General features: G+C 42.9%; 1 protein-coding gene across 2 annotated transcripts in view; it reads right to left on the bottom strand.

Moving 5' to 3' along the window:
• LOC136858661 (peroxidasin homolog) overlaps positions 1 to 24454 on the bottom strand; it is a 990357-nt gene that overhangs the window by 775439 nt on the left and 190464 nt on the right. The gene's annotated exons all lie outside the window — the stretch shown is intronic.

Genomic DNA, 24454 nt, shown 5'->3' with positions numbered 1-24454 from the left:
GAAGGATTGCAACAACTATCGAGGTATCCCATTGATTAGTATACCAGGCAAAGTATTCATCAGCATCTTGCAAGGGAGGGTGCGATCAGTGGTTGAGAGGAAGATGGATGAAAACCAGTGTGGTTTCAGACCACACAGGTACTGTCAGGATCAGATTTTTAGTATGCGCCAGGTAATTGATGTATGTTACGTAAGGAATATACAGTTGCGTTTATGTTTCGTAGATCTAGATAAAGCATATGACAGGGTACCGAGGGAAAAGATATTCGCCATACTGGAATTAAAGGTAGATTATTAAAATCAATCAAAGGCATTTATGTTGACAATTGGGCTTCAGTGAGAATTGATGGTAGAATGAGTTCATGGTTCAGTGTACTTACAGGGGTTAGACAAGGCTGCAATCTTTCACCTTTGTTGTTCGTAGTTTACATGGATCATCTGCTGAAAGGTATAAAATGGCAGGGAGGGATTCATTCAGGTGGAAATGTAGTAAGCAGTCTGGCCTATGCAGACGACTTCGTCTTAATGGCAGACTGTGCCAAAAGCCTGTAGTCTAATATCTTGGAACTTGAAAATAGATGTAATGAGTATGGTGTGAAAATTAACCTCTCGATGACTAAAATGTCGGTAGGTAAGAAATTCAACAGAATTGAATATCAGATTCGTGATACAAAGCTGGAACAGGTAAATAATTTTTAGTATTTAGGTTGTGTGTTCTCCTAGGATGGTAATATAGTGAGATTGAATCAAGGTGCAGTAAAGGTAATGGATTGAGCTCGCAGTTGCAATCAACAGTGTTCTGTAAGAAGGAATTCAGCACCTGGACGGAACTATCTTTACATCGGTCTGTTTTCAGACCAACTTTGCTTTACGGGAACGAAAGCTGGGTGGACTTAGGATATCTTATTCATAAGTTACAAGTAAGAGAAATGAAAGTAGCGAGTATTATTGCTGGTACAAACGGGTGGGAACAATGTCAGGAGGGTTCTCGTAACGAGGAGCTAAAGGCTAAGTTAGGAATGAACTCGATGGATGAAGCTGTACGTATAGACCGGCTTCGGTGGTGAGGTCATGTGATGCGAATGGAGGAGGACAGGTTACCTAGGAGTATAATGGACTCTCGTTTAGAGGGTAAGAGAAGTAGAGGAAGACCTAGACGGCGATGGATAGACTCAGTTATTAACGATTTAAAGATAAGAGGTATAGAACTAAATGTTTTGTTTTTGTTTGCTAGTTGCTTTACGTCGCACCGACACAGATATGTCTTATGGCGACGATGGGACAGGAAGGGGCTAGGAGTGGGAAGGAAGCGGCCGTGGCCTTAATTAAGGTACAGCCCCAGCATTTGCCTGGTGTGAAAATGGGAAACCACGGAAAACCATTTTCAGGGCTGCCGACAGTGGGCTTCGAACCTACTGTCTCCCGAATACTGGATACTGGCCGCACTTAAACGACTGCAGCTATCGAGCTCGGTAGAACTAAATGAGGCCCCAGCGCTAGTTGCAAGTGGAGGATTGTGGCGACGTTTAGAAAATTCACATAGGCTTGCATTACGGACTCTAATGATAATATATGTATGTATGTATGTATGTATGTATGTATGTATGTATGTATGTATGTATGTATGTATGTATGTATGTATATTGAGGTCAAGTAACTGTCAGCTTGCATTCGAGAAATAGTGGATTCGAACCCGACTGTCGGCAACCCTGAAGATAGTTTCCCGTGGTTTCCCATTTTGAGACTAGGAAATGCTGGGCTGTACCATAATCAGGGCCACCCATGGTCGCTTCCTTCCCATTCCTAGCCCTTTCCTACCCCGTCGTCGTAAGACCTATGTGTGTCGGTGCGCCGTAAAAGCAAATTGTAAAATATATATATATTTACAAGGTCTAGAATTTCATTCTTTTTTTTAACAATTCATGGCCCTTACGATTCTTTTGCGCATACATTCACTTTTCTTTCGATTCATCAGAACTCTTCATTTCCCCTGTGAGTGAAGTCAAAGGATGAATTATCTGTACCCCCTGCATGTAGTAAGAGTCTAGTCGCACCGACACAGATAGTTTTTATGGCGATGATGGGATGGAAAAGGGCTGGAAGTGGGAAGGTAGCGGCCGTGCCCTTGATTAAGGTACAGTTCCAGCATTTGCCTGGTATGAAAATGGGAAACCACCGAAAACCATCTTTAGGTCTGCCGACAGTGGGGTCCGAACACACTATCTCCCGGTTGCAAGTTCACAGCCGCGCGCCCCTAACCGCACGCTCGTATCACCCGGTGTAAACAACTTAAGAATATGTACTGGCTCTCTTGTCTTGCAGTCCCCCTCCCAAAAAAAAAAAAAAACATTCTATATGATTTTATACGTTTGCGTGTAGCGAAGAAAATGAACGATTTCGACTTTTAAATTTCGAAGTTCGTAGTCCTACATCTCAACATTTATTTTATATTCTGTAAGGTCACAAACCCATAATGACATGATTGTTCTTTACTTTTCCTCTTGATACAGATTTGTGTTACAAACAAGCTTTGTAGTTATTATGTTCAATATAAACCACCGGAGTAAACAAAAGTATACAGCGTAGAAGACCGACTGGCTTTATCTGTAAATGTATATTCAAGCCGTTACAGAAGAGTTCGATGTAACTCAAATGGTACACGCTCCAGGAAAGTCTGGAGGATAAGTCATATGCGGCGATCCGTGAAACGAATCCCACTAATGGAGCTGCGACGTGAATAGACAAGAAAGAGCCAAAACAACGCATGGCTCTGAGAGCAATAAAAACAAATCAGTTGAAAGGGGCTGACACACACAACCAAAAGTCTCCCAAGTAAAAGTGAGATAAAGGAAACCAGCACAAACATTGAGAAACTTCTAGAAATTCTCTCGACGCCTATTCAGATACAAAACTGCGCCTGTAGTTACCCACTTAGGAGATATATTTTAGATGTAACCTTTATAATTTTCAGACGTAAATGTTTTTATGCCAGCCTCACAACGCCTGGGAAGACGCCCCTCATAACTAGGGGGGGGAGGGGGGATCAGGTTTAAATTCCCGTCTTGTTCAAGGATTTTGAACGCACTAAATATTATTAAACGTCTCCGTATTGAAATATTGGCCTTAAAATGTATATGCTGAAATTTTGCTCTGATACAGGAATCGGAGGTCTTATTGTAACATGCTTGCATATTTATTTATTTATTTATTTATTTATTTATTTATTTATTTATTTATTTATTTACGGCCATCTATGGACCACGGTGATTGTGTTTTAGCTGTTTCTTGATGTCATCGTCGTTGTTTGCCAAAATTGGTGTTCTTAGCGGTTGGTTTGGCAGCTGTTTTCTTGTTGGTACCTCGAGCTTTCCTGATGGCCCAGTAGTCCTTCATTTTCCGGCTAAATTCAATCTTACGTTCCTCAGATCATTTCCTGGTCTCGTCTTTTGGTCTGTGGGTAACTTCTGTGAGGGATGTTACAAAGGATTTAGTTTTAAGAGTTGTATGATAGTTACTCCGATCAGCTATGTCGCTTTGATTTATATGGAGTTCCGAAAGGTCCTTCTCCACATGAATCCAGTAGCTTTGCCCTTGTTAGCAGCCTTGAAGATCCTATGAGATATATTTAAGTCCATTCCGGATAGGTGTCCGTACAAAGCCAGTCGCCTTCTTCTGATGGCATCTATGAGATTTTCTTGGTTTTTTATATAGCTCACGATTTGGTTGATAACATCGGCTTCCATCTGGTAAAATTCTTGGTCCCACTATCCGTCTCAGGAACTTTCTTTCTTTCTTGTACCTCGAGGGCTCAGTGGGGTCTTCTTAAATTTATTTATTTACTTATTTATTTATTTATTTATTTATTTACTTTATGTCTTTCACTTCCCATAGGAAAGACGTTTCTGCTCGCATAAATAAAAATAATATTATTGAATCTGTTGAGAAACATTCCATTACGGCCTTACCAATACGATTCCTACACATCCAGATAGCATGCAAATACTAGAGTTGAACGTGGTCAGCGTAACTATATCCTCAGGCTATTACTTGCCTGCCTTGATCGGTTCCGGATGTTCTCGTTTGATATAATTATCTCCTCAGTTGGTCGCAAGGAGCTGGGTGAACCACGTTCCATTTATCAGTCCAGAATTAAAATCCCTAGATCGGCCGGAGAGAGAACCTCGGGCTTCTGGGTAGGAGGTAGACGCACTACTTGCCCCTAAATAAAGGGCCTGGCACAAACAATATATACATGTTTCAAAATTACATATCAAGTTCTAATTATATAGATGTTGATTCTCATAGGGATCTTGAAAATGAGACAAAGTCCTTCATTTAAAATGTCCAATAACGGACCAGCTATATTGGTATCATGTTCTAATATCTAAAACTACATTTGTGGAATTTGTACAGTGGTGTGTTTTAATTTTCATCTGTTAATAGACTTCCTTCCTTCCTTCCTTACCCATGACACTACAGCCCTTGGCCTACCAAGTGACCGCTGCTCAGCCCAAAGGCCTGCAGATTACGAGGTGTCATGTGGTCAGCACGACGAATCCTCTCGGCCGTTATTCTTGGCTTTCTAGACCGGGGCCGCTATCTCACCGTCAGATAGCTCCTCAATTTTAATCACGTAGGCTGAGTGGACCTCGAACCAGCCCTCAGGTCCAGGTAAAAATCCCTGACCTGGCCGGGAACCGAACCCGGAGACTCCGGTTAAGAGGCAGGCACGCTACCCCTACACCACGGGGCCGCCATAATTCTCAGTGCCAGAATTTGCCTGGTGTGAAAATGGCAAGCAACGAAAAACTGTGAGAGTGGGGTTCGAACCCACTGTCTCACGAATGCAAGCTGATAGTTGCGTGACTCAAAATGGCCAGCCACTAGCTCGTTCATATTGTTACCATGTAGATGCTTAAGTCTGCCCGTGGTGTAAGTTCCCTTGTGTCTATCCATAAGAAGATTTTAGTCAAATACTGTATGTCTATATTTGACGTTTTATTTGTTAATATTCAATATTCAGGATGCACGCAAGATTATGTGATAAATCTCGATTACCACTTTTATCCCTGACAAGTCACGTATACATGTTATTTTAAGCTCGTTAATGATCTCCTAGTATGAGATTATTTTAACTAATTTTTCTGCTTTGAATAATAAAAACGTTATTGGCTTGGCATCCCACTAACTACTTTTAAGGTTTTCGGAGACGCCGAGGTGCCAGAATTTAGTCTCGCGGGAGTTCTTTTTCGTGCTCGAAAATCTACCGACACGAGGCTGACGTATTTGAGCACATTCAAATACCACCGGACTGAGCCATGATAGAACCTGCCAAGTTGGGGTCAGAAGGTCAGCGTCTCAACCGTCTGAGCCACTTAGCCTGACTTTTCTCCTTTATTTGGCATATATTTCGCTCTACACTTCGAGTGAGTGGTTTTCATAAGATATCTCCGTATAGTATCGCAATGTGGCTTAGTTATGAAAGTATATTGCGGACACAGATAGTTTTTCCAGAATATTTATCTCTCACAAGAAAGAGTGATTGGTCCGAAAGAGTGCCTAGTATCCTCTTCCAACCCCACCTCTTAAATTCGGCGATACGTGTGCGCAGTCGGTCAGTCTAAGTCTCCAAGTCTCAGCAAAATCTATGGATATGGAAAATGCCAAGTTGTTCAAGATACTGATTTTCGTTCTCCGCACGATTATTCTATCAGACCAAGTTCTGTACATCAGTGACATTGCATTATTCTTCGCCATCCCCACTGTCTTCAAGTATGTAAATGTACTTACAAATTTATAACACATTTCACACATGTGTTTCTTCTTCTTAGGCGAACTTTGGAAATCATTTTGGCTATGTCATCCTGTTGATGGCTGATTTGAAGTAAACTGTTTAGAAATGCACAAACCACTGACGAAGTTTCCCCAGCCACGAGATATTCTTTCTGTCCGGGCCGCCTCTTCCATATATCTTTCCCAGCAGGACGAGATGGAGTAATCGAATTCCTTTACAATAACTTTTCGCCGGGCTGAGTAGCTCAGACGATAGTCCGCTGGGCATTTGAGCTCAAGTTGACGGGTTGGGTCCCGGCGCAGCCCGATGGTATTTCAAGTTGCTCTAATACGCCAGTATCGAGTCTATGGATTTACCGGTACGCAAAAGAACTCCTATGGGACAAAATTCCGGCGCCATAACTTCTTCGGAAACCATAAATGTAGTTAGTGGGACGTTAAACTAATAACATTATATTATAATTTTATTATTATTATTATTATTTTAGAGCGTTATTCCCATATGTGGAGTGCGATATAATTTATTTAGCTGCTGTTGATTTTTTCTTCTCCCAAAATCTCTTCGTCTAGGCACTGAATATTTTCCTCCGTACTTCAGTCCAAGTCTGCCTCCGTGGTGTAGTGGTTAGCGTGATTAGCTGCCACCCCCGGAGGTCCGGGTTCGATTCCCGGCTCTGCCACGAAATTTGAAAAGTGGTACGAGGGCTGGAACGGGGTCCACTCAGCCTCGGGAGGTCAACTGAGTAGAGGTGGGTTCGATTCCCACCTCAGCCATCCTCGAAGTGGTTTTCCGTGGGTTCCCACTTCTCCTCCAGGCAAATGCCGGGATGGTACCTAACTTAAGGCCACGGCCGCTTCCTTCCCTCTTCCTTGCCTGTCCCATTCAATCTTCCCATCCCTTCACTAGGCTCCTGTTCAGCATAGCAGGTGAGGCCGCCTGGGCGAAGTACTGGTCATGCTCCCCAGTTGTATCCCCCGACCCAGAGTCTGAAGCTCCAGGACACTGCCCTTGAGGCGGTAAAGGTGGGATCCCTCGCTGAGTCCGAGGGAAAAACCGACCCTGGAGGGTAAACAGATTACGAACGAACGAACTTCAGTCCAAGATTTATTGGTCCTAGTACTCATTTTCCCAGCAAAATTATGGTTGTTGACTGATTTTTTGATCTAGAGTCGATCTTGAATAATTTCCTGTAGGATACCAATTTCTTGAAGGTGTTTTTTCTGTTTCACTCAGCCAGTTGTTCTTGACTTTCATTGAGAGAGCAATGTTGAGAATCGTTTTGATGAGCCTGTTATTGTTTATTCTGAGAACGTGGCCGTAGAACTTAAATCTACTCTTCCTGATGGTGTCGGTGATCTTTACAGAATGCCGATAAAGCTGCCGAGATTTCCATTTTATCCAGATTCCGTTTGAGTAGACTGGACCAAAGATTTTCCTCTCGTGTTTCTCTATGTCTTTGATAAGTCATCTGCCTCCAATGATCAAGGTTTCCGAGGCGTTACCGTGCTTCATGTGTTATAACAGAGTTTAATGTGTTCATTTTGCGTCCCTGTATATTTATTTTTTGTTGTATCTGTTCCAGGTGAGTGTATAGGCCTCCTGTAATTTTAAGATCCTCTCCTTGTTTACTTCACGATCAAGCCTGTTGAAGAATTACCTCTCCTAAGTACTTGAATTTACACACTTGATTAATTTTGCGGAATTTAGTCTTTAAAGGTTCCCCATCTAGATAACGAGCGGGTCTTTCCATGTACTGAGCTTTTCCATACGATATTTGGGGCGCAGTCTTAGCTGATGTTATTATTTTTTTTTCTTTGCGTTTAGGCCATCTGTGGACCACGGTGCTTGTGTTCTAGCTGTATTTTCGTCGTCGTCTGCCCCTTTTAGCATACTGCATTGTGTTCTTAGTGGCCTCTTCAGCCTTCCTGTTGGCCCAGTATTCCTTCATTTTATCGGTGAATTCTTTCCTGCGCTCCTCTGACCAATTCCCGGCTCCTTTGTGGCTAGCTGATGTAAGGAATATTAAGAAAGGTTTAGTTTTGACCATTAAACGGTATGCATTCCTGTCAGTAATGGGGACTTGATTAATATTAAGCTCTGCAAGATCTTTGTTCACTTGTTTGATCCAGGGGAATCCAGTAGCTTTGCCTTTGTTAGCAACCTTGAAGATCTTACGGGATAATCTATTACGATCCATTCTGTATAGGTGTCCATAGAATGTCAGACGTTTTCTTCTGATGGCATCTATGACGTTTTCTGGCTCCATGGCTAAGAGGTTAGCTTGCTGGCCTTTGATCACGGGGGTCTCGAGTTCGATTCCCGGCAGGGTCAGGAATTTTAACCATAATTGGTTAATTTCCCTGGCACGGGGGCTGGGTGTATGTGTCGTCCCCGTTATCATTTCATCCTCATCACGATGCGCAGATCGCCTACGGAAGTCAAATCGAAAGATCTGCATATGGCGAGACGAACTTGTCCTCGGACTCTCCCGGCACTAAAAGCCATAAGCCATTTCATAACCGAAGACGAACTGCAACGTGTTTTTCAAAACCTTCTGCGCCGCTGCAACTTGTGCCTACAGAAAGTTATAATGACCACTTCCTGTGGAAGCAGGTAAGGAAAAACTTCCAATATAATAGTTCTCAGTCACTGGGCAAGTTGACCGTGCATTATGGGCTCGCAGCTGTGAGCTTGCATCAGGGAGATAGTGGGTTCGTGCCCCACTGTCGGCAGCCCTGAAGTTGGTTTCGTCGCCATAAGACCTATCTGTGTCGGTGCAACGTAAAGCAAATTGTAAAAAAAGAAGTATGTCACATTTACTCTCGAACACCTGGGAGATCGACGCCGATTTGAGATCTTTAAGTGCGCTTAGCGCCGAAACTAATCATCGCAGACCTACGGTTCCTATGTTCAGAATACTTGCATTCGTACGTCTAATACTCCTTTAATTTACGAAGGAAAGTTTTTCTGCAACATATATAATTAATTATCCATATAGAACATACTCTTCGCCATAAGAACTATCTGTGTCGGTACGACGAAAAGCCCCTAGCAATAATAATAATAATAATAATAAAAGAACATACTCAGTTTATTAATTTTGTGGCAACTCTAATACACGCACAAATTCATGCACTTCTCACTCGCAGACCCTTGGAGATATTTCGAAGTCAATCAGTTAATGAAATATTCATGTTATAAATGTTTTACATAGACTAATAATTTATTATTATACAAGAAATGTAAAGAAATGTTTTTGTAATAATTCACTTCGTAATATAATCTTAAAAAATGAGGATTTTTAAATATAAAATCAACTTCCCTTAATGACTAAATTTCGAAATTTATTACTCTCCTGTGGGCTTCATTTATAATCAGCGCCCGGATCGTTATGCTGTTAAAAAGCTTTAAATGCGAATGCAATTATGCACTGAAATGTGCAAAATATTCTCCTTATACTGTTTTCTCACACATCTGTGTGTTCGCAGGTGCAATCTGCTCCCAACATGTTGATTTAGCACTGTTTTACGGCTAGATGCCCTTCCTGACGCTAAATCTATGTGAATCACTATTGCGTGTTTCTGAGATGGTTGGTAATGTAGTGTGTCTTCTGAATATGAAGAGGAGAGTGATGGGAGAACACCGAGCTCGATAGCTGCAGTCGCTTAAGTGCGGCCAGTGTCCAGTATTCGGGAGATAGTAGGTTCGAACCCCACTGTCGGCAGCCCTGAAAATGGTTTTCCGTGGTTTCCCATTTTCACACCAGGCAAATGCTGGGGCTGTACCTTAATTAAGGCCACGGCCGCTTCCTTCCCAGTCCTAGCCCTTCCCTATCCCATCGTCGCCATAAGACCTATCTGTGTCGGTGCGACGTAAAACAATAGCAAAAAAAAAAAAAAGATGGGAGAACACAAACACCCTGTCACCGAGCCATAATAATTAATCAGACGCGATTCAAGTCCCCGGCCCAGCTAGGAATCGAACCCGAGACTCTCTGAACCGAAGGCGTCAACGCTGTCCTTTCAGGCTAGGATTCGGACTTAAATGTGGAAAATATGAACAAAATGAAATAAATATGCGATTCAAATCATACAATATTATTATATTATTGTATGTTCATACATTGTTTACTGCAGAATGTAGCATCACAATACACAATATTTTCTGCAGACAAACTACATCTATTGTTAATAGATATATTTTATTTATATACTGGATCCAAAAACTCGGAACATTCACCTGGCAAAGATACCTTAATACCACTAACTGACTAGATCTTAGTCCCTAGTCCGAATTAAAACTTTTTGTTATAAAACGTACTCTTCTTTCCAGTCTCGCCTGTAGCGAAATTACTTTTTGAACGAGTTCAGATGATCCATGATTCACTCCTCAAAATACTGATTCTGTAAAGCAGGGCCTCTCAAACGCCCAAAATCTCACACGTGCAGAGCGAGGCGCAAGAGCTCCGTGCACTGTGCATCGGTGCCGCTCGGTGCCGCTCGGTATGGCTCGGATCAACGCTTCGTCTCTGGGCTACTCGGCTATGCTCGGCTCTACTCGGCTATACTCGGCTCAACTCAGCCCGGATTTGGAGCGCTACGGCGCAAGTGGGGGAGAGGGAGACAGACGGAGCGAGTGAGACAGGCGTGAGGAAAGAGAGAGACAGCGCTATTGCTCCAAATCGAGGAGTGGGGGGTCTGCACTCTGGTCAACCAAGCCAAGTCGTCTTTTGCACCGTGCACAGTGCATGCACCACGCGCATGCACCCTGAGAGGCCCTGCTGTAAAGTCTTGAAGGGAATGTATAAAACTTACACCCCTTCCCTTTTGATAAAGTGTCTGCTTGCATTAATGAGTTGTAAAAGGGAAGTATCCTTACTCAGAGTTGAATATAGTGAGTGTATCCTCCTGATATTTCGAAACAAAGGCACTCTTATGTTACTCACTGTTATTGATATTATTCTTAATTTCAAATTGATAACAAAATATGCTGTTATGTTAAGAATATCTAATAACGCCTCGATATATGTATTTATAGATGCGCATATGCATTTTCAAAAAGTCTGCGCCCTACTTATAATACATTAAGAGCGGTGCCTAAACGGGTTGTGTCCTGGGTGCCGAGCACCCTAAATATGGGCCTGGCCTACGTGTGAAATATATAAAGAAATTTTGAAATAATTTGCTTGATTACCACTACCAGCTTATAGTTGTTCGAGTAAGTGACGGCAGTATAGAGATACAGAGTAAATTTAGATGTCTCGGGCTTGTCATGCATTTAATAAGAGACAAAAAATTACTTATCCGACACGCGTTGTTGGGGGGATGTCTAGATCATAAACATACCACATTACTCATACACTGTTTGTACATGTGACATCATGTGAACGTGAGGTCAGAGCGGCTGCCGCCAAAGAGTTGGACCACTTAAACACCACCCCATTAAGAACCAAGCCTAATGACGGAACACTTTATCTCAATACATGAGTCGGTCAGCCCGGAAGAATGTCCACTCACACATTAATCGGGATGAGATTCCGAGAAAAATGACTTTACAGTCCTTGGAATGATTTCTGATTTGTTTTGCGGCAACACGACTAAAACAATGACACGAATAGGCTATTTCAGGCCTACTGCACACACATTCTGATCCTTATTATTTATGTGTACATTGTAGTATTTATTTAATTATTACCGAGCGAGTTGGCCGTGCGATTACCGTCGCGTAGCCGTGAGCTTACGTTCGGGAGATAGTGGCTTCGAATCCCGCTGACGGCAGCCCTGAAGGTGGTTTTCCGTGGTTTCCCATTTTCACACCCGGCAAATGTTGGGGCTGTACCCTAATTGAGGTCACGGTCGCTTCCCTTCCGCTCGTAGCCCTTTCGTATCACATCGTCGCCAAAGGACCTATCTGTGTCGATGCGACGTGAGGAAAGTGTATAATAAATGTCTTATTTTACACGGCGGAGCTCAGGCTATGAAGTCTGCTATTCCGTCCGACTCTTTCATAGACTAACAGGGCAGAATCCCAAAAAAGTATTTTGTGACTGGATGAAAGCAGTAATTATCAGTGCTAGAATGTTTATGTAATGAAAAAAGGCTGTATATGTGTACGGACGAAAAATATTTCAAGGTAATATAAATATAACCTACATTTTAACACATCTTGAGAATTATGGAAAGAGAAGAGGTAGTGATTTTTTGCTTAGACATGACAGCCACATAAGTGTAATTTAATAAAGAACGAATCTATTATATAATGTGTCAATTCCTATAAAATACGAAATCATGTCTTAAAGGCGAAAAATGTCATCCAGCACTTTACTAGGCGATAGTGTTCCGAAAATAGATGTGATATTCCCACACTGAAGAGCTACGCTGATGCGCTGAATAAGGTAAATAGTTGATCGGGTATCGCCGGAAATAAAATTGGGGCCACCATTGCCCCAGGTACCATTGGATTCAGTTGTTGCTGGCACGCATAAGAATTTGTCCAACACTGAAATTTAAATGAATAGTAATTTCATTTTAAATTTAAAGTATAATTTAAATGAAAGTCACAGACAAGAGTATACTATTTTGGATATAGCACACAACGGGTTATGTGACAAGGCCAAAGCCAGCAAGAAAGAAAAGAATGTGCATGGATCAGAACTTCTTTTCCACACCATAGAGATACCAGAATCAAGCTTTGAAATACTGTTGCTAGTTAATAAATTTTTAATTATTTTCTGAGAAGAATAAGTTCGAAGTCAACCTCTGAGGTGTAGTGGCTGGCGTGATTAGCTGCCACCTCTGGAGGCCTGGGTTCAATATCCGGCTCTGCCACGCAATTTGAGAGTGGTAAGAGGGCTGGAACGGGGTCCACTCAGCCTCGGGAGGTCAACTGAGTAGAGGGGATTCGATTCTCACCTCAGCCATTCTCGAAGTGGTTTTCAGTGGTTTCCAACTTCTTCTCCAGGCTAATGCTGGGATGGTACCTAACTTACGGCCACGTCCGCTTCCTTCCTTCTTCCTTGTCTATCCCTTCCAATCTTCCCATCCCACACAAGGTCCCTGTTCAGCTCCAGGACATTGGCCTTGCGGCGGTAGAGGTGGGATTCCTCGCTGAGTCCGAGGGAAAACCAACCCTGGAGGGTAACCAGATTAAGTAAGTAAGTAATAAGTTCGAAACCTTAAAATATGAAACATATTTTAAGTAAAGTATTAAATAATATGCCATATATTCTACATTTTTGGAATTTTCTTCAAATACGTAAAAATATTTACTATGTCCGGAAATATGGGCAAATATGGTAAATAAAATAGTTTTTAATCACTCTAAGTATCCTGATTTGTAAACATGTAACAAAATAAAATTGTAACTGTAGCTAAGGAGAAAGCAAATATGTATTGAACGTAGAAATCTATAAGCAAGGGAGAGAAAGAAATACAATCGCGAGATGGCCTTTCAGCTTTCTCAAAGAGAGGGAGTGAACCTGGAAGCCATCCCCCAGACCACAGTAACAATTTTTTGACATGGCAGGGAATCGAACTCTGAGACACCGGATAACAGTAAAACTGGCTATCGTTTGACCATAAGGCCTGCGTTATCTGTAGAAACACCTTGTTTTTAAGTGCAACAAATGATGAACAGTATTATAAAAGTAGGGAGAGAGTAGTAATTTTGTGAGTTTTAATAATAATAATGTTATTTGCTTTACGTTCCACTAACAATTTTACGGTTTTCGAAGACGCCGATGTGCCGGAATTTAGTCCCGCAGGGGATCTTTAACGTGCCAGTAAATCTACCGACACGAGGCTGATATACTTGAGCACCTTCAAATACCACCGGACTGAGCCAGGATCGAAACTGCCAAGTTGGGGTCAGAAGGCCAACGCCTCAACCGTCTGAGCCACTCAGCCAGGCTTTTTGTGTTTTCTTTACAAATAATATTGCTTTTAAAATCATAATTGCATGTTCTATTTCTTTATTTGACAATGTAAGTCCCACTGCCTGCCTTTATGACCTACTATTCATTTTAAGAATGGTGGAGCAATTTTTCCTCTTTTCTTGCACGTGCACCTCGCAATAACAATTAACAGTACTAGGACTCGATCAAATTTCAGTGATGGAGGTAAACGACCTAACAAGCGCATTCTACTCTATTTATGTAAATAAATTACTTCGCTCTCAAATATTGTTGAGGAGAATAATTCAGTGTGGCAAAACAGTCCTTTGTACCGACAACCAACGTCCATTCTGCAAAACTCTTGTTCGTACACCTACAGTAGATAATCGGTAGTTATTTGTTATCATTTGAGGGAGTTTCCCAGCTGTTAGCGAAGTACATAAAATAATTGCGTCCTCCCATTGGCCTATTTTCGATTGTGTGATATCACAACAAGAGAGAGAAGAGATTGTATAAGATGATAAGAGGAAACTGTCATTCAAAATTAAAGCAGCTGCATTTAGGACTTCCAGTTTAAATTATTCCGTAGGCTGAACTTGTCTCTCCACTGAAGCAATTCGTCTGCTATCAGCTACGCTTCCTTTGAAACTTGTCAGCAATTAAGGCAGCACTTGATGACAACGAATACGAAGGAGCAGACTTAGGAAATGAACTTACAGTAGACAAGCTACATCCCATGTTTTGCTCTAAGCGTTCAGTAGACTACGATGCTTGTGCTTTAGCTGTGATGCTGTTGTTGTAGTCGTCGTCTTCTGCCACTTCTGGTGTTCATGGTGGTAGTTTTGGCGACTGCTTTCTTGTTGGTACCTTGAGATTGATTGTTGGCCCAATAATCCTTCATTTTTTGATACCGAGCAAGTGGCTGTGAGGTTTGGGTCACGTAGCTATCAGCTTGCATTAGAGCGATAGTAAGGTGGAACCCCATTGTCGATAGCCCTTAAGGTGGTCTTCCGTGGTTTCCCATTTTCACACCAGGCAAATGCCGGGAAATTACGGAGACGGTCACATCTTGCTCACGCCTAGGCCTTTCCTATCCCATAGCCGCCATAAGGCCTCTCTGTGTCGCTGCGACGTAAAGCAAAAAACAGGAAAACAAAAATAATGCTGTACTCTATCTTGTATTCCTCCGACCATTTACTGGTCACATTGAGTTAGCTTCTGTAAGGTATGTTAGGAAGGGTCTGGTTTCGATAGTTGAACGGTAGTTATTCATGTCAGTTACTTTGGCTTGATTAGTATTAAGTTCTGAGAAATTCTTCTCTACCTGTTGGATCTGCATGGATCGAGTGACTTTGCCCCTACTGGCTACTTCGAAAATTTAATAGGACAGCCTGTTGGAGTCCATTCTACACGGGTGTATTATTATTATTATTATTATTATTATTATTATTATTATTATTATTATTATTATTGTTGTTGTTCTCGGTCGACCTCTGTGGTGTAGTGGTTAGTGTGATTAGCTGCCACACCCGGAGGCACGGGTTCGATTCCCAGCTCTGCCACGAAGTTTTAAAAGTGCTGCGAGGGCTAGAACGGGGTCCACTCAGCCTCGGGAGGTCAGCTGAGTAGAGGGGGGTTCGATTCCCACCTCAGCCATTCTCGATGTGCTCTTTCGTGGTTTCCCACTTTTGCAGGCGAATGCCGAGATGGTACCTAATTTAAGGCAACGGTCGCTTCCGTCCCTCCTTGTCCCTCCCTTCCAATCTTCCCATCCCCACCACAAGGCCCCTGTTCAGCATAGCAGATGAGGCCGTCTGGGCGAGGTACTGGTCCGCATCCCGAGTTGTATCTCCCGACCTAAAGCCTCACGCTCCAGGACACTGCCCTTGAGGCGGTAGAGGTGGAATCCCTCGCTGAGTCCGAGGGAAAAAGCAACCCTGGAGGGTAAACGGATTAAGAAAGAAACAAAAGATTATTCTCGAAATAAACTTTAATACATTAGGTCGTGTTCAGTAATGAAGGGATTTTCAGTATAGAACAAAGATGGCCGACTACACACCGATGGGACCCGAACCCACAGAATTCCAATTTCTAGTCGGATGCTCATACCAGTTGGACTAAGGTGGCTTACGTAGCATTTGCTCTGTTGGAAGGGATCTAAGCTACAGGTCCGGCTCTACTGCCGTCACAAATGTAGAGTGCGCGAAAATCGCTCTTTAACGGGCCAATCCAACATTTCTTCTTCTGCTTCTTCTTCTTCTTCTTCTTCTTCTTCTTATTATTATTATTAATATTCGCTGGGGCCATCAAGGACCACGTTAAGTCTTGTTGCATGTGACACTGAACTTGGCCTTCTTTAGAGCCCAAATTTCCCTCATTCTTTGTGAGTGGGCCTGCTTACGCTCCTCTGTCCAAGGGGCACCGTGTCTTCTCTTCAGTTGCTCGTCTCGGTTTAGCCCGTTCGTCAATATTTTCTTGCGGAAGAGATTTCTGTTAAGGGCGTCTTCAGCTGAGATATATAGCATTTGCAGGTCTTCTTTGGTATTTCTAAACCAGGGAATTGTGGTTATGGGGTTTGAATCAAAAAGTGAAGATTTCCTTAGTTAACTTTCTTCCGTCCATTCTTTTCAGATGACCGTAAAATTGTGCCCATCTTTTCCTGATTGTGTCGGTAATTTTCTCTATTTCGCTGTAGACTTCCTTGTTGGATCTCTTTTCATGGATTCCATTTCTGTACTTTGATTCCAAGATTCCTCTCACAATTTTGCGTTCTCTTTCCTCCAGTTCTTCAAGGAGTCCTTTGTTGGCATTTAGAGACAGAGTTTTGGCTGTATATAGAACTACTGGCTTCAGAACTGTTTCATAGTGACGTATCTTGGTGTTTTGGGAAAGGCATTTTTTGTTGTAGATTGTGCGAGATGTTTGGTAGGCTATTTCCAGTTTGCGTACTCGCTCCTGAAGTGCTTCTTAGTCCAGTCCATTTTTCATGATGATCTCACCCAGGTATTTGAACTTGTCTACTCGGGTGATGTCCCCATATTTTGTATAGAGTTTTGGTGGAGCCTCTTTGATGTTAGTCATTACTTCTGTTTTCTGAAACGATATCTGCAAACCAGTTTTTTCGGCAATTTCCTTTAAAATTTCAACTTGAGCTCTAGCGGTTTCTATGTCGTTTGAGACAACAGCAATATCATCGGCAAATGCTAAGCAGTCTGTTGCGATCCCCTTGGATTTGGTTCCTATTCTCAATGGATTGTAGTTGGTTTCCTGTAATATCACCCGCCAGGTTCTGATGATTTTTTCAAGAACACAGTTGAAGAGTATCGGGGATAGCCCATCACCTTGTTGGACTCCTGTTTTGATGCCAAAGGAATGCGAGAGACAACCGTGGAACTTCACCTTGGATTTTGTATCGGTCAGGGTGGCTCTAATTAATGCCAGCAGTTTCAAGTCAACTCCAAATTCATTTAAGATGTTTAGCAGGACTTCCCGGTCAATGGAGTCGTACGCTTTCTTAAAGTCCACAAAGAGAGACACATACTGCTTGGACCTTAGTGTACAATATCTGATGATCGTTTTGAGATTTTCGATCTGTTCAGCTGTTGAGCGACCTTTTCTGAACCCTCCTTGGTATTCACCTATTTCTTGTTCGACTTGTGCTTCCAAACGCTCCAGGATGGCAAGTGATAGAATTTTGTAAGTCACGGGTAGCAAAGATATTCCTCTGTAGCTGTTGATGTTCTTCATGCTGCCCTTTTTGTGTAATGGATGGATCAAAGCTATTTTCCAATCTTCGGGTAGGGTCTCCTTGTTCCAAATGTCTTCTATTTGCTTTTGCAAGATATCAAGTGATTCCTCTGGGGCATATTTCCATAGTTCTGCTACTACTGAGTCTGCGCTTTGTTATTTTTGAGACGGGCAATGTGGCGCTTGATTTCATCTCTGTCGGGTGGTCTGGAATCTGGGTACCTGAGTAAGGGTTCCTTGGTCTCAATGGCGCTTTGCGGTTCAGAGCAATTAAGTAAATTCTTGAAGTAATCTGCCAGTGCTACAATTTTCTTCATTTGACGTCGCCAGTGTGCCGTCCTTTCGCTCAAAGCATAGAGCTGGTGCTTTATAGCCAGTGAGTTTGCGTTTGAAGGCTCTGTAGTACTCTCTGCTTTCATTCTTCCTAAAGATTTGTTCTATCTTTTCAATGAGAGATCTTTTGTATTTACGTTTCTCAGTTCTGAACACCCTAGCTGCTTGGGCACGTTGGATTTTGTAGGTTTCCCAATCATTTTCTGATTTCGTAGAGTAGTATTGTTTCCACGCATTGAGTCTTTCTTGGAGGACTGATTCGCAGGTACCATTCCACCAGGCATGCTTTTTGCTTCTCTTGATTTCTGCAACGTCTTAGGCGGCCTCAACAAGGAGACTTTTGGCGTTGTTAAAGTCACAGTCAGTTGGTCTAGCCTTCTCCTGGAACTCCTCGACCCTTTGTCGAAGTTTGTCATTGTCGAAGCGTGTGATCTGTTTGGTTGTCTTCCTTGTGTTTGCGGGAATTGGTTTTAATTTGATAAGAGACGTATAATGATCTGAGGCCACATTGATGCCTTTTTTTACCTTGACATTCATAATCTCAGGGCTGTTTCTCCTGGAGACTGCAACGTGATCAATTTGGAACTCTCTGAGAGCTTGGACGGGAGAACGCCAAGTCATTTGCTTTCTGGGTAGATGGCGAAAGTGGGTCGACATGACCTGCAGGTTGTGATTTTCGCAAATGGACACCAGTCTTTTGCCGTTGGGATTGGTTCTTTTGTGAGCAGGGTAATTTCCTATAACTTTCTTGTACTTCTGTTCACGACCTAGTTGGGCATTGAAGTCACCCAAAAGAAGCTTGACATGGTGTTTGGGGATTTTGTTTAATTTTTCATCCAGTAGGTCACAGAAATTATCAACTTCGTCTGGATCAGACTTGTTCTTATCGTTTGTAGGAGCATGTGCGTTAACTAGGGCGTAGGTTTTGTTCGCGCATTTAATTGTGAATATAGACAATCTGTCATTCACAGGTTCGAAATTTGCAACCGATTTAAGGATCTTGGTTCTAACAGCAAACGCGTTTCCAAGCATCACAGCTCCATTGAGGATTCCCCTTTGCACTTTGCACTTGAAAAATCGGTATCCTTCGGATTCAAAAATCTCTTCATCTGGGTACCTTGTTTCCTGTAGGGTCATTATGGATATCTGATTTTCGTGAAGAGCTTTGGTGAGGGTTTTCAGCTTGCCAGTTTTTGTAAGTGAATTTATGTTGAAAGTTGCTAGAAAGGTTTAAGATTTTGGCCTGAGTTTTTGACTCTTCGGGGTACACCGAGACGCTCCGACTCGTCTCTTGCATGATGTCGAGTCTCCCCCAGAATCCGAACGAGACTGGTGCGCCGTGGCGTTCGCGACGAGGGATTTATCCGAAGATTTACCCCTGGGGTATGTTTCTTGAAATGTTGTGCCATCATGGTTTTTGACTTGACTTTGCTTTGGACGGGTACCCATCCTTTTACAACTAGGGTTGTTAGCCCTAGAGGTTGCCTCAAGATGTTTTCTGGCTTCTGGTCATTTACCAGTTTTCGCTGTAATCCTGGAAAGAGACCAGTTTCTTTTCACGGTGGTATTTTATTTCCCTACTACCCTCTGACTCTGCTGGCGGCAGAGCCAGCGAGCTTCCCCAATTCCAATGGGACGCGCCCGATGGAAGTAACCGGTAAATCCCCACACGGGTATTATTATTATTATTATTATTATTATTATTATTATTATTATTATTATTATTGACAACTATGTCACAGCTGGAAGATATCCTGGTGAAAATTTGTATTTACAGTACCTATTATTTCATAACTACAAAATGTAACAAGCGATTATCCACTAAAAAACAAAATACCACAAGAAATCATTTCAAAACAAGAAATATCACGATAATGTGGTAAGAAAAATAGAAATAGTATTACGTTAAAGAAGAAAAGAATTAATAAACGAGAGCTAGTATTTAATCAGAATAGTGTAAAATAGTAATTATAAACAATTGCATACCGAGCCATAAACAAATTATCAAAACCTAGTGAGTGGCAGCACGGTTTGAATCACATGGATTCAACTTGCATTCCAAAGTTGGTGGATTCGAACCCCAACTTCGGCAGCCCTTAAAATGGTTTTCCGTGATTTCCAATTTCACACCAGTAAAATGCCACTGGTTGTACCTTAATAAAAGCAAAGGCCAATTCCTTACCACTCCTAGCTCTTCCCTGACCCAGAGTCGTCATTAGAATTATCTTTATAGGAGTGATTTCAAGCAAATTGTTAAAGGAAATATTACCGAAAAGAATTAGCGTGACGTCCGCCTCTGTGTTGTGTAGTGGTTAGTGTGACAGGCTTCCACACCTCCTCCCCCCCCCCCCGGGGCTCGGGCTAGATTCCCGGCTCTGCCACGAAATTTGAACATTTGTACGAGGACTGGAACTGGGTCCACTTAGCCTCGGAAGGTCAGCTGAGTAGAGGGGGTTCGATTCCCACCTCACCCATCCATGAAGTGGTTTTCCGTGGTTTCCCACTTCTCTCCCAGGCAAATGCCTAGATGGTATTTAACTTAAGGCTACGGCCGCCTCCTTCCCTCTTCCTAGTCTATCCCTTCCGATCTTCCTATCCCCCACAAGTACCCTGTTCAGCATAGCAGGTGAGGCCGCCTGGCAGAGTTCCTGGACCACTTCCCCAGTTGTATCCCCCGGCAAAAAAGTTTCACGCTCCAGGACACTGCCCTTGAGGTGGTAGAGCTGGAATCCCTCTCTGAGTCCGAAAGGCTGAAAGTTTCGAGCTTAATGATTTTTGACCTAGAAGTATTGCGATTAGAATGCTACTTGAATGAACGCTTGAAATTACTAGAGAAATATCAAGATTATGTGCCATGTACAGCACAGCCAGTGGCAATGATTGCCTAACGGGCGAACGGCTGCCCTTCGGCACTCTCATCACAAGTAAAGACCAGTTCACTTCAGTAATTACACTGCCTGACAAAAAACATTAATCACTTAGATGGTGTGGTTCAATATTATCCAAGTTCGATATACATGCATAACCTTGATGTGTGAGTAAATGATTAGATTTACAAGGATCTGTGATGTGTAGAACCCCTACCAGCGTGCATTCATGATGGCACCGTCCTGTTGTTGATAAGTTGTTCCCAGTCAACTGCTGTGAGTTAGACAGTTAAGCAAGACGTGCAGAGAGGACTACGTCCAGTACGTAGCACCCGCGATGCCTCGCAGACGCACGACACAGCCTATCCACCAAATGACAGTATTTGACAGAGGCCGCATTGCGGGACTGCATGAGGCCGGTTGGTAGTATCGTGCAATTGCCAGGCATGTGGGCCATTCAGATGTCACAGTGGCCCGATGTTGGACTCAATGGGCGCATGAGGGCACCTAATCGCGTCATGCAGATTCGGGTCGACCAAGAAACACCACCCCGAGGGAGAGCCGTCGTATGGTGCACCAAGCATTGCGGGAGCCCATAACTTTCTCACCCGCCATCCGTGAACATGTACTGGAGAGTCTACAGCATCCTGCGTTTGGAGTGGTGCCTTGCCCGGGAGACATGGACAGAGGACGACTAACGTCGCATCATGTTCAGTGATGAGTCCCGTTTCTCCATAACCTCCGATAACCATCGTGTGTGGGTTTTGTGGCGTCGAGGATAGACGATAGATCCTGCCCATGTTGCGGAAAGACACACAGGCGTAATCCTTGACATGATGTGGTCAGTCATAGGATATGTGTTCAGGTCACCTCTATAGTTCTTCGGCAGAATTTGACACGTCATAGACATTCTGCGTCCGCACATCCTACCCCTTATGTCGCAGTGTTCCAACAAGATGATGCACGTCCACACACAGCACGTGTGTCTACGGACTGTCTAGAGCATGTCGAGGTCCTCCCGTGGCCAGCAAGATCTCCGGGTTTCTCCGTCATTCAACACGTGTGCGCCTCCGTCACAGTAGCAACCTGCAGGATCTGGAGTGACAGCTGCAACAAATGTAGACGAAATTTCCTCAGGAGAGGATCTAAAGGCTGTTTGACAACATTTCGACCCGTATAAGGGCATGCATTGCGGCCAGGTGGAGGTGCGACCTGGCGCCAACGTTCCACCTGTAACTGCTGCAGCTTTGTCTCCTTCATTCCATATTATAACCAATTCAGTAAAAACACATGGTCTTTCAGCATAATGTAGTTTCATTCACTTTCAGCTACTCTTTCTGGGTGCTTAACTCTTTTTGTCAGGCTGTGTACATTACATACATACAAGAGTCACTCATCACAAGAGTGTTTGATCTAAGACAGTATTGATAAACTGCACAATGTTGCGATTTATGTACTCCTTAACGGCTGTGCTATTTGTACGGCTAATTAACCCTCTATTCGAAGGTTTGTTAATAACAACGCAGTAGCACCTGTCACGGTGGCTATGTTTATATAGCTGCTCACATCACGTGTCCTTAGGTCATGTTGGAAATCTATATACCGTAAGTCCTATATAAAATGCCAATATGTACTATCATCATCATAATTTTACATTTCCAGTTTCCCGGGAACTGTTGGCGAGCCTCTTCCATTCTGTCTTATTGTGATACATTCTGTTGTTAATGACGTCCTCTAGTGTCCTTCCCCGATCTGCAATGTCCATCTTTACGATGTCCATCCAGTGGGTTTTGGTCTTCCCACCATCCGTTTCCCTGCCACATGTCGGTCCAAGTTAAAATATGCTGTCCTTGTTGGCTCCACCCTCATTTCATGCCCAAACCACCTCAGTCTGGACATGTTGATTCGATCTAACAATGATGTAACAATCCCAGCTTCCTTCCTAACCACATCATTCCTCAACCTGTACAGTTTGATATTTTTGAATTGTGGACCTAAGGAACTTCATCTCGGATGACTACAGCCTCGATGAGTCTTTCTTAGTGAATATATAGTTTTCAATACCATAGGTTAAGATTGGTATTAAGTACTGACTGAACATCACCAGCTTTGATTTTGTTGATACTTTGGAATCCCCGAGGAGTGTTCTTACTTGCTGGTAAAAGTGAGAGCTCTTCTGCACTCTATTTGCCACCTCCTTTGTGGCTCGTGTATCTAGAGATATTACACTGCCGAGGTATGCAAAGCTTTCCACACTTTCTAGTGGGTGGTTTTCTAGCATGATGTTCACTGGTCGTCCCTCTCTGTTTATTGCCATCACTACTGTTTTGAGTTCGCTTATCTTGAGATTGAGCTCCTGGAACTTAACCTTCCATTCATTGAGTCTCGACTGTACTTTTTCCTCAGTTTCTCCCCAGATCATAACAACACCAAAAAAAAAAGGCCATTGCATTTGTATCATTCACTAAACTCAAACACCTGAACTACAAGAAGTCGGTAGGTGAGGTTCGAACCGAAACCTTCTAAATCGCCTGAAGGAACAATCATAACTTATTCTTCTTCTTCTTTTTCTACCGCTTTTCAAACACGGGTGGGGTCGCGGGTGCGAACTATGTCGCACATGTGGATTTGACTCTGTTTTACGGCCGGATGCCTTTCCTGACACCAACCCTATATGGAGGGATGTAATCACTATTGCGTATATCTGTGATGGTTGGTAGTGTAGTGTGTTGTCTGAATATGAAGTGGAGATTGTTGGGACATACACAAACACCCAGTCCCCGGGCCAGAGGAATTAATCAAAGACGATTGAAATCTCCTACCCGGCACATGTGGATTTGACCCTGTTTTACGGCCGCATGCCTTTCCTGACACCAACCCTATATGGAGGGATGTAATCACTATTGCGTAGGCTATATCTGTGATGGTTGGTAGTGTAGTGTGTTGTCTGAATATGAAGTGGACATTGTTGGGACATACACAAACACCCAGTCCCCGGGCCAGAGGAATTAATCAAAGGCGATCAAAATCTCCTACCCGGCCGGGAATCGAACCTGGGACCCTCTGAACTGAAGGCCTCAACGCTGACCATTCATCCAATGAGTCGGACCTGAAGAAAAAAATCATGTATTTTTTTAAAAAATCTACGAAATGTATATTACTTTGGACACCGCAATAGCCTGGAAACTATCTACAGTATTAGCACTGAGCCGTTAGCTTCATGGACATAAGAATGAATAAAGTAGCGGACTCGAACCAATAATTCCGGGTTCGATCCTGACCAATGAGCATTTTCTTATCGTCGTATTATATTTTTCACAGGGTATTAAAATGTATCACATTATTTTAGCGCTATATAGGTCCCTTTTCTGTGGTGCTCTATGCATATCAAATCCAAGCACCAAATAATAACCAACGTCACCAAGCGAGTGGATCCGTGGTTTGCATTACGTAGCTGTCAGAATGTATACTGGAGGAAGTGGGCTTGAACCCCACGGTGGGTAGCCCTGAAGATGTTTTTCCGTGGTTTCCCAATTTCACATCAGGCTGTACCTTAATGGAGGTCACAGTCAATTCCTTCCCACTCCTAGTCCTTTTCTATCCCATCGTCACCATAAGACCTACGGTATCTGTGCCGGTGCGATGTAAAGCGAATTGTAAAAGCAGAAGTATCCTATGGTGTTTCTATTTTAAGATTACACATGAACCTCTTTTATCGGGCCCTCATTAATCCGGATCTCCATTTTATCTAGATCGAAAATAATAAACATTTATTTTTACTTGTACAGTATTTCTTTTACGGGGTCGATTCTTCTTGAATGT

The sequence above is a fragment of the Anabrus simplex genome, chromosome 1, assembly GCF_040414725.1.
Source record: "Anabrus simplex isolate iqAnaSimp1 chromosome 1, ASM4041472v1, whole genome shotgun sequence".
Classification (NCBI taxonomy): Eukaryota; Metazoa; Arthropoda; class Insecta; order Orthoptera; family Tettigoniidae; genus Anabrus; species Anabrus simplex.
This window is presented reverse-complemented; position numbering and strand designations above follow the sequence as displayed.